General features: G+C 44.7%; 1 protein-coding gene across 1 annotated transcript in view; it reads right to left on the bottom strand.

Moving 5' to 3' along the window:
- SLC23A2 (solute carrier family 23 member 2) overlaps positions 1 to 9,105 on the bottom strand; it is a 138,229-nt gene extending 129,124 nt beyond the window's left edge. Inside the window, exon 1 of the mRNA XM_065921452.1 lies at positions 8,999 to 9,105. The gene's annotated coding sequence lies outside the window, so the exon portion shown is untranslated. The remainder of the gene's footprint in view (positions 1 to 8,998) is intronic.
- Between the last annotated feature and the right edge of the window lie 996 nt (positions 9,106 to 10,101).

A 10,101-nucleotide genomic window follows, 5' to 3' on the forward strand; every position in this document is an offset into this window, starting at 1 on the left:
GAACCTCATGTGGTTTCTTTAGTAAGATAGAAAGGTTATTTATTCATACTAACCCAAAGGCCTTACTTTAGAGTCTTGTATTTCACAATCAGATCACAAAATCACTCTGGACGTCACAACTAATTTTTTCCATGAAGTAGAAAAAGTAAATATCAGAATATACATCATATAATATTTTTGTGAAACTTGTTCTTGAGATACACACACAGACACATATGTCGGTGAAAAGTGAGTCAGTCAAAACAAAGTCTGGAAAATATAGGAGTTGATGGACACCTACTCAAGGAACAAAACAATAAGTACAAGATCTCAGAATTGAAAACAAAATGCAAGAAAGCTGAAACCACTTTGGAGGATTACCCTAGGCACTGAACTAAACACTGGAAGTGAACTGGACTCTATGTCTGTTTATACTGGTCAAATAAATAAAAGATTCCCTACACTGTTATCTGCCCAGGACTTCTGAGAGGGTTCAGAGGAGCCTCCTGCTCCCACGAAGTTCAGGATCACTGCTGGAAATACAGGACCCCAACTTAAACTGGGTGTCAGAAAGCATGTACAAATATGAGAACTTCCACAGAAAAGGAAAAATCAATATGGCTAGTATATTCAGTTTATCTTCACAGGTAAGAAAAAAGAAAGAAAGAAAGAAAACAAGAACCCACAAAACTGCTCTGAGGAAAGGAACATTTTAGAAGACTGAGGGTCAGAATCCCTGATACAAAAGATATGAACAGCACAGAATACCTGAACCTGAAGCAAAGGTATAAAATGTATAATTCCTTCCAGCTAAAATTCTGAGTTCATCCTTAAAACAGCATAAAGAGTGAATTTGGAGAATTACAAAAACAGGGACAGAGTCTACCAAAAATTTATTTTGTGGTATACAAAATTCCAGGGTCAATCTCAAGATGACAAATTTTTTGTTCATTCAAACACTAAGTATGATATTGTAATTAAGTGAAAAGGACACTGAAAATAGGATACTTTAATATCATTAAAGATTATATACAATAATGCATACCAATAAATATTGAAAATAAAAAGGACCACTATCACATTTAGACCTGTTCTGTAAGTACTCTGCAGTTTATATTCAGAAAAAGAAATATTTAAGAAGAAAAAAAAAACAAGACCTTTTGCAGCTAGTATGACTATCTATCCAAGAAACTCAAGAGAATCTACTGAAAAGTAAAACTTCACAGAGTTTGGTCAGGTAGTATGCCAGACAAAGTGCTATTTCATTCCCCTTGTGGACACACAAATGACTCCCTTTGCATCTAGGATATGGCCTATAGGAGAAAATATTACTAACTCCAAGTTCGGCCCATAAGAAAATTCTTCCATGCAAAAAATCTGACAAAATCTTGCAAAATTAGAGGCCAGATTTTGAAGTCAATTGTGATGTAAGATGGAAGGAGCCTAAATTCCCAACTCACCTGTTAGGGGAGAATCACCTTGAAAAATGTCAGCAAGAAATAACTTTCTATTTTGTTAGTGTACAGATTTTGGCTAGCATTAATTAAGCTGAATAATATAGGTGGTCAGGTATAAGATATATGGACTGCATATACATAATTTCTTTACACTTACTTTATAAAATTAGGAAATAGGGTACATGGAAGGGAGGAGGAAGAAAATTATCTCACTCTAAATTGCAAATATTTTAAAATAAAGAGCAATAAATAAGTGATCTGTAGACCATTCATTAGTGAGAACTTTAAAAATGAGAGCTATTAAATCTGCATGAATCAAAAGATTTGTTCATAGACAGAACAATTCAGTATTATAGGATGTAAAGTCTCCCCAAATTAACATATATTTAATGAAACTGCCCATTAAAAGTTATTTTGAAACCCTAATTTTGTTCCTTTTTATGGATGAGTAGTATTCCATTGTATATATTATATATACCACATCTTCTTTATCCATTCATTTCTCAACGGACATTTAGACTGCTTCCATGTCTTTGCTATTGTGAATAGTGATGCTATGAACATAGGGTGCATGTATATTTTTGAATTACAGTTTTGTCAAGATATATGCCCAGGAGTGGTACTGTTGGATCATATAGTAATTCTATTTTTCAGTGTTCTGGGGAACCTCTATACTGTTTTTTGTTGTTTGTTTTTTTTCCTCCATACTGTTTTCCATAGTGGCTGTACCAACTTACATTCCCACCAACAGTGCAGAAGGGTTCCCTTTCTCCACACCCTCTCCAGCATTTGTTTAAAAAATGCAAATCTTAATAGCATATTTCTCAAACAGGATGAAAGCAGAATCAAATATAACTTGTCTAGCAGCATCAACTTTACTCAAAGATTAGAGAGGAAAAGTGTTTAATGTTAAGCCAAGTGCTGATGTTTCTGGAATAGAATATAAAATTCACATTAATTTTAGATAAAAAGACATAAAAGTGTCAAGAGTTTTCATACTCCCAGCACTTCAAAATATGCAAATATTCCCCTATACCACACTTTTGTGGAGTAATTTGTGAAGTAGTGTCTTAATATAGAAAGAGTTCTTGACAATAAAATGTAAACTCAAACTTTTCAGTACTGATCACATAAATATTAATATTACTATGAAGCAGGAGTAAGCAAACTTTCTACAAAGAGCCAGATGGCAAATATTTTAGGCTTGCTGGTCATATAGTGTCTTGAATGGTCACAACTATGTTCCAATAAAACTTGTTTTACAAAACAGATGCTGGTGGTTCCCCAATCAACAATCCCCATCATTTGGGAACTGGTCAGAAATTCAGATTACCAGGCCTCACCCCAGAACTTCTGAATGAGAAACTCTTAAGTTTAAGATTTATCATGTCAGACAAAAAAGAGGCTGTACCCCCAACCAGGTGATGTGCCTTTTGGAGACAGCAAAGGATTTAAGCCAGCACTGCAGCAGGGACAATAAGAGTCTCCAAATTGGATACTGAAACAGCAACCACAGCAGAAACAGCATTTCAAGTAGACCTTTTCATCAGAAGCAGGAGGAAAAGACCATCCACAGAGTTATTATACCAAGACCTTTGTAATGAAGTCTAGGTCCAGAATGGAAAAGTTCATGCAAGTTTAACACTGGAGCATGTATGTCGTTACTTGAACAGAGGGTTAGAGGGAAGCCACCTCAAAGGAAGACTATAAAAGAAAGGTACATGTGTTGGGGTTGAGGGCTTGTGGGAGATTCCTACAGGAACAAATGAGGGAACAGAAGGAAAAAAGGACTCCAAGTTGGGGTGCAGACCAGTCTTGGATCAAATTCTGACTCAGCTACCATGATTTTGGGCAAGGAGCTAACCACCACCAACTTCAGCATCCTCAGATGTAAAATGAGAATAATACCTTCTTCCACAGGGCTGCTGTGATTAAATGCTGTTAGTGAACAAAGGAAGTGCCAGGCTAAGTGCCGGGTGACCACTGACACTAGTTTCTCTGCTCTCTTCTATGCCAACAGGAGCTAAGAAACACAGACCTTCAAGCAAGACTTGGGTATAGCATTCTATCACTAAGGGACCCAAGCTTTATTGGAGCATTAAGACAGAATTCAAGACCCAAGAGTTAACTTACAAAAGTTAACCAAGCTCCACTTTCTTCATTGATAAGATGCAGACCGGAACCATGCTGGCTGCCAACTGTTGGGATCAACGGTAATGACCTCAAGTGCTCAATACACAGCCAGTGCCCATCGGCACTGTCTGGTCTTTCCTGGGTCCCCTCTACTGCTTAGAGAGGTTCCTGGAGAGAAGAACAATTTTTAAACTTCTTTTCAGTTCAACTTAGAAGATAGGAAGATTCAACTCTGTAAGATTCACATGCACATAAATGAGAAAGGTAGCCACCCAGATAGGCAGGCCTATGCCAGGCGCTCACTGAGACAACCCAGGGCAGCCGAGACACCCCAGGGCAACTGACACAAGGAGATTGTAAGGATCAGCTGCTTTCAGAAAAGCCTGTGGAAAGAACCCATGACTAAAGAAGGCTTTCTGGACCGCAGAACAGAAAAAGCCATGGTTTATGGACCAACGCCACCCTGACCTCCTCATATGAAAAGAAGAAACTGAAAAACTCATCAATGCTACAGAAAAACAATGATGAAGAACCAGAGTCAAGACCATAGCCGACAGAAAGAGGCTGTGAGTTGCGCTCTGAAGTTGTTGAAAAGTTTACAGGCAGTGAGACTACTTGGTTGAAATCTTAAGTATGATCCTGCATAAGATTATGCACTGTCCACTACTGCACCCATTACACTTGAATACCTAGATATTTCTATATATAGTATACTATATATATATATTGCATGATATACAAATCATGTCTATGACACATCCTAATGGAGGGAAAAGGCCATTTTTGATGAATCCAGATTTTTGCTTTTTGTGCTACCTTTAGATTCTAGGCCTGCATAACAACAACAACAAAAAAGAAGTAATGCAAGAGACAGTTATGGGGAAAAAAAAAAACAAGTAGATGGAATTTTCCTTTACGGGATAAATTTTCAAGGAAGGCTTTAGAGGCCACCCAGACCTGAAGTCAGGGATTTGCCTGCCTGAGGTCAGAGGAGAGAATTAAGACAAAGGATAGTGAGAAGTTCCCAAGAAAATTTACATTTCCACCCAAGAAGACCTGTTACAAGGGAGAACAAAATCTGACTCCATATTGGATCTGTTTCTTCTACTTTAATCTTTGCTTCCAGTTGCTTTTTTCACTAAAAGGTTACAGTCCATACACAATGGTCTGCCTAGGGGAACCCCCTCCCTCTGCTTGATTCTTTGTTCAGAACCCCTTCTACCTGTGGATGGCTACAGAATGGAAGAAATTAACATATCTGCCCTCCCCCACAAGGCTGGCCATTCCAGGAGATATTTGCAAGATTAACAGCCTTTTTACTTCACTTCCTCACCTCCCACCCCTCTATAAAAGAACCTAGCATCCAGACTCCAATAAGATGGCTATTTTGAGACATAAGTCTGCCATCTTCTCAGTCTGTCAGCTTTCCAAATAAAGTTGTTATTCCTTCCTTCAACACCTGGTTTCTTATTTACTGGCCTGTCCTACTGCAAGTAGGCTTCCCTGGTAGCTCAGAGGTAAAGAATCCACCTACCAATGCAGGAGAATAATGCAGGGTTTAACCCCAGGTCAGGAAGATGCCCTGGAGAAGGAAAAGGCCTCTCCAAAATTCTTGCCTGGGAAATCCCACGGACAGAGGAGCCTAGCAGGCTCGCAAAAGAGTCAGACATGACTTAGCATCTAAAACCACCACCACCTGTGGCAAGCAGAGCAAGCTTGGACTCAGTAACAGAATCCCCCACCAAACACTCACCCCACCTTTTACCACTGCATTTGGTCACACCAGGTTGGCATGGCAATTTAACATGCCATGGAACGTGTGGTTCTTGGGGCTGCCACTTTCCTTCTAGGTGCTTGGGCCGGAACTCTGCTGTTGCCCTCAACTCCCTCTCTCACTCCCCACATATAGTCCATCAGCAATCTCCTCAACCCCACCTCACAATATGACTACTTCTCACCACCACCCCCCTCCACTCAATCACCATCTTCAGCACTGTACTAGCTAGCTCCCCTGCAGACCTACTCTGCTCACCCAGACTTTGGTCTATTCTCACACATCAACAATCAGCATGTCTCTATCCCCCCTCTGTTCAAAACTCTCCAATGGCTCCTACCACCAACCCCGCTTTCAAAGTAAAATCTACAGGCCTGTGGCCTACCATGACTCAACTCCCATAGTCTTTATGACCTCAAAATCATTCTCTCTTCCTCCTGCCTCAGGGCCTTTGAAACTGCAGTTTCCTCCAGTGGGAATGCTCTTACCCCAGACATCCACATGACTCGCTTCCTGCCATCTCCACTCAAAGATGACTCAGAGCTTCCTGTTCTACCTTCCCTAAAATTTCAGCTCCCACCTAACACTTACTACCCCCAATCCTACCAGATTCTGCTTCAGAGCACAAAGTCTCATTGTCTGCCTCCACATTAGTGTGCGAACTGTGTGTGTGGAGGAGATCTCCATACAGCATCTGGAGCACCAAGAGCATTACCTGGCACACAGTCTGCAGTCAATACATGCACTAAATGTGGGGAGGACTGTGAAAAGCGTAAGCTGCAAGCAGACCTCAAATCTTAGAAAGCCAACCATCTAGAACTGGAACTGGTTACAAAACAACAGGCCAGAAAGAGCAAAGCCAGGGATAAAATGGAGAGTGCCATAAGGAGCACAAAAGACCAGTAAACCCCATGGTGGTAGCTCATAGCCTACCCTGAAGCAGGAATTCTCCCCCAGCAAAAGAATAAAAGACAGTCCAGAGTCAGGCCCTCTGAGGAAAGAGTAACTGGAAGAAAAGCAGGGTGTGAAATGAATAAATAAGGTTACCTAGCATTGGCGGAGAAGGCAATGGCACCCCACTCCAGTACTCTTGCCTGGAAAATCCCATGGACAGAGGAGCCTGGTAGGCTGCAGTCCATGGGGTCTCGAAGAGTCAGACATGACTGAGCGACTTCACTTTCACTTTTTACTTTTAAGCACTGGAGAAGGACGTGGCAACCCACTCCTGTGTTCCTGCCTGGAGAATCCCAGGCACGGGGGAGCCTAGTGGGCTGCCGTCTTTGGGGTCGCACAGAGTCTGACACGACTGAAGTGACTTAGCAGCAGCAGCAGCATTGGGAACAGGCTAGTGTGTTGGGAGTTCTTTAGGCAAGACCTGGAAACAGGTCAGGGAAGGACTGCAAAATGTTTAAATTAAAATATCCTAAGAGTATTAAGTAAAAATAAATCAGCTTTTTAAAAGCTTCCATTTACACGACCAAGCTCTATATAATTGCAAATTATGACTGCTAACTTCTAATTCCTTTAATCATAATGGGAAAATTCCTTAAGCCATCAGTAATGCCAGAAATGAGTCCCCAAACGGATCCCAGGTTTTTCTATGGAGACACTGAAAAGGGTGGCAATAATCAACTCAGAATTTCCAATCTCCAAAGACTAGGTTTCAGTCAATAATGTTTGGATTAATATCATCAGTCACCAAATTAGCTGAGGTACACCTAACTCATTTCTACAATGCTATGAGCCTTTGCTACACAAAAGAGATAGGCGGTGTGGTCTGAAACCTAGCCGATATTCTAGACAGGTACTTTCATAAGGATTTTTGAAATATCCTAACAGACATTAAAATTCAACTTAATTAGAACTTTCCTGATGGTCCATTGGCTAAGACTACATGCTCCCAATGCAGGGGGCAGCTGGGGCTAGGGTTCCACCCTGCGGCAGAAAACTATATCCCTGTGCGGCACCTAAGTCCCAGCACAGTCAAATAAAGAAATAATTTTTTAAAATAAAGATTTAAAAAAAAAAAAACTCAACTTAAGTGACTTGCCACAGTCAGAAAATAAAACTGCCACACAACCATTTGGGGCACGGGGGTTGAGGACTAATACAAAAGGTATTAAAATACCAAGTTTCTTAAAAAAAAAAAAAAAAAAAAAAATCACTCGCTACTCCAAGCAAAGAAGTGAAATGCCCTGGGAGTCAAAGAAAGAATCTGATCACCATTTCAGCAAAGGAAAGAATAATCTAGAAAGCAGACATCTCACATTCAGGCTGTCAGGTGAAACAAGCAGTCAGCTGGACACACCTACTCACCCCCTTTTAACTAAAACGTGTGCCATGAGGGCTTACTCTGTGCACACTCACTGCTGGGCCTTTAAAAGACAAATGCCCAGAAAGCTATTAAATTCTGAATGAGTGCAGAGAATTCAGAACTCTGAGCTGAAAGGCTCTTTTTATAAATCTCATCAGACTCACCTTCCAGGCTAAATGGGCAAAGTCATCTGTAAAGATGAAAAGGCAGGTACAGACAACTGGAAGAGAGAGGTCTCAGTCCAACAGCATCCAAACGCAAAAAATATAAAAATTAAAATGTTCCAATCACCACTGACTCTAGCCTCTGGCTTCAAAGAGGAAGAAACTGGGTAAGGAAGGTCACATGGCAATTAATGACAGCTCATCCCAGACTGTCTCAGGACTCCCAGCCATGTCCTCACACTGTCCAGCCTTCTCTGAACACAGACGTCCAAATATTAGCAGGGTTAGCATCTTCCCCCTCCTCTGTTACAGCACTGCAAGACTAAAAGTAGCAGCGACTCTTAATGCCTCAGACCCAGAAATCCCATAGGGATGACTTGCTTCCACCTGCAGTTGCCCTCATTTATCCTTTGCACTGACAATCAAGAATTTTAAGTCATGCTTAAAACCCCCAGCCTGCAGGCCGAATTCCTGTCAGCTACCCATCAAAGGGACATCTAAAGTCAAAGGAAGGAGAAAATTCTGCGCCCATCAACAAGTCACACTCGAAAATGTCAATTTCTTTTTTCAGGAAGGTGGCAACAAGGGGACCCCGGCCCCCGAGAGTCTTGTCAGAGGGAAAGGCCCTGGGGACCCGGCAGGAGCTCCTAAAATTACTTGGCGCAGCCACTGTAGAAGAGAAAGAAAGCAAAAATATAAAGGGCACCCCCCCCCCCGCCGTCCCTCTTGATGGCTCTGCATTCCTGGGGGTACAGAGATGCCCGCGCGCACCGCCTGCGGAGGGCCGACCGGAGAGCGATCGCAGGCTGCGCGGGCCGAGGGCCGGGGAGGAGGCGGCAGGCACTGGGTCCCAGGGAGACCCCACTAGCCTCCCCGCCGCGCGGCCTGAGGGCCCGAGCGCCCCGCAGCTCCGGTCGCAAGCAGGGGTGAGCGCTCAGGGGCCCGGCGGGGGCTGGGGGTCGCCAGGCATCCCTGGGTCCCGCGGCCAGGATGACCCGCCGGTGCGGGGACCCGGCAGACGGGCCGGGGTGTGGGGGCGCAGGCCGCGCCGCGGGGCCGCTGACAGCGCGCGGGGGCCGTGCCTGCTTGGCCTCGTGGGCGCCGCAGGCCCCTCGCTGCCGGGCCTGGCAAGTGCGGCCCGCGGGCCAGGTAGGGGGCGCAGCGGCCGGGCTCTCACCTGGCTGCAGCTCGCCGGGCTCCTGTCCTGCCGGCTGCGCCTCAGCTCCGCAGTACCAGCCGTCGCCTCTGGCTCCCGCGACTGCCGCCTGCAAAATGGCGCCGCGGAGGGGCGGGCCGGGGGCGGGGAGCCGTGGAGCCGCCCGCCCCCGCGCGGACCTGGACCCACCTCTCTCTCCGCGCCCGACCCCCGCCCTCTGGCCTCCCCCGAGGGAGGGGCTCCCCGCCGGTCCGCGAAGCTAAGCCAGCCGTCAGGCCCCCCCATGTGCCCTCCCCCAGCCGTCCTCTCTGCCCCGCCACTCTCCTTTTATTTCCCACCGCCCCTCGCGTGGGAAGCGCGCCCCTTCTCGTGCCTTCCAGTCTCACCGCTCTGGCGGACCCACTTGGACTGTAGAGCGCTTGCCTGGAGTCTCGTCCTCCTCGTCTCCCCTTTTTACCCAGCCTGACACCGAGCCCTGTCGTCTCTCACTGAAGGTAACCAAGCAATCTGCGGCGCCTTCGGCTCAGCGGATTGGATGTCTTAAGGCACTTTCACTGTTTCTCCAGTTAGGCTGTGAGGTTTGGTTGTTTTTTGGTTTTTTTTTTTTTTTAACTTACTGGGGAAGAGGTCCTCATTACATTGTGCAGACCGAGGCTTCTCACACTCCCGAGGGTCGTGTTTAGTTGCGGGTTCTGATTCGGTGCGTTGGGATGCAGCCCGAGAGGCTACATTTCTAAAAAAAAAAAAAAAACCCAGGCGATGCCGCTGGATAAGGGTGGCTTAGCGGAAAGGCTGCAAATAAATCCGTGACCCTCAGTCTTTAGCGCACCGCAGCCTCACCTTGACCATCTCAAGATGGCTGGGTCCCACCCCTACGGCTTCTGAGACCAGAGGTGTGGAGTGAGGCTCCAGATTTTGCGTTTCTGACAAGTTCCCGGTGATGATCATGCTGTTCTCTGGGGTTCACACTTTGCAAGCCACTGCTGAAGACTATCTGAACTCAAGCCCAAACAAATAAAAACCTAATAATTAGTACTCTCCTAGCACCTTCCATCTTGAAATTTGTCTAGTTGTTTTTACAACTGAGTAATAACTGATTGTGTTAGTCACTCAGTCGTGCGCAG

This window comes from Muntiacus reevesi, chromosome 2 (genome assembly GCF_963930625.1).
Source record: "Muntiacus reevesi chromosome 2, mMunRee1.1, whole genome shotgun sequence".
NCBI classification, from domain to species: domain Eukaryota; kingdom Metazoa; phylum Chordata; class Mammalia; order Artiodactyla; family Cervidae; genus Muntiacus; species Muntiacus reevesi.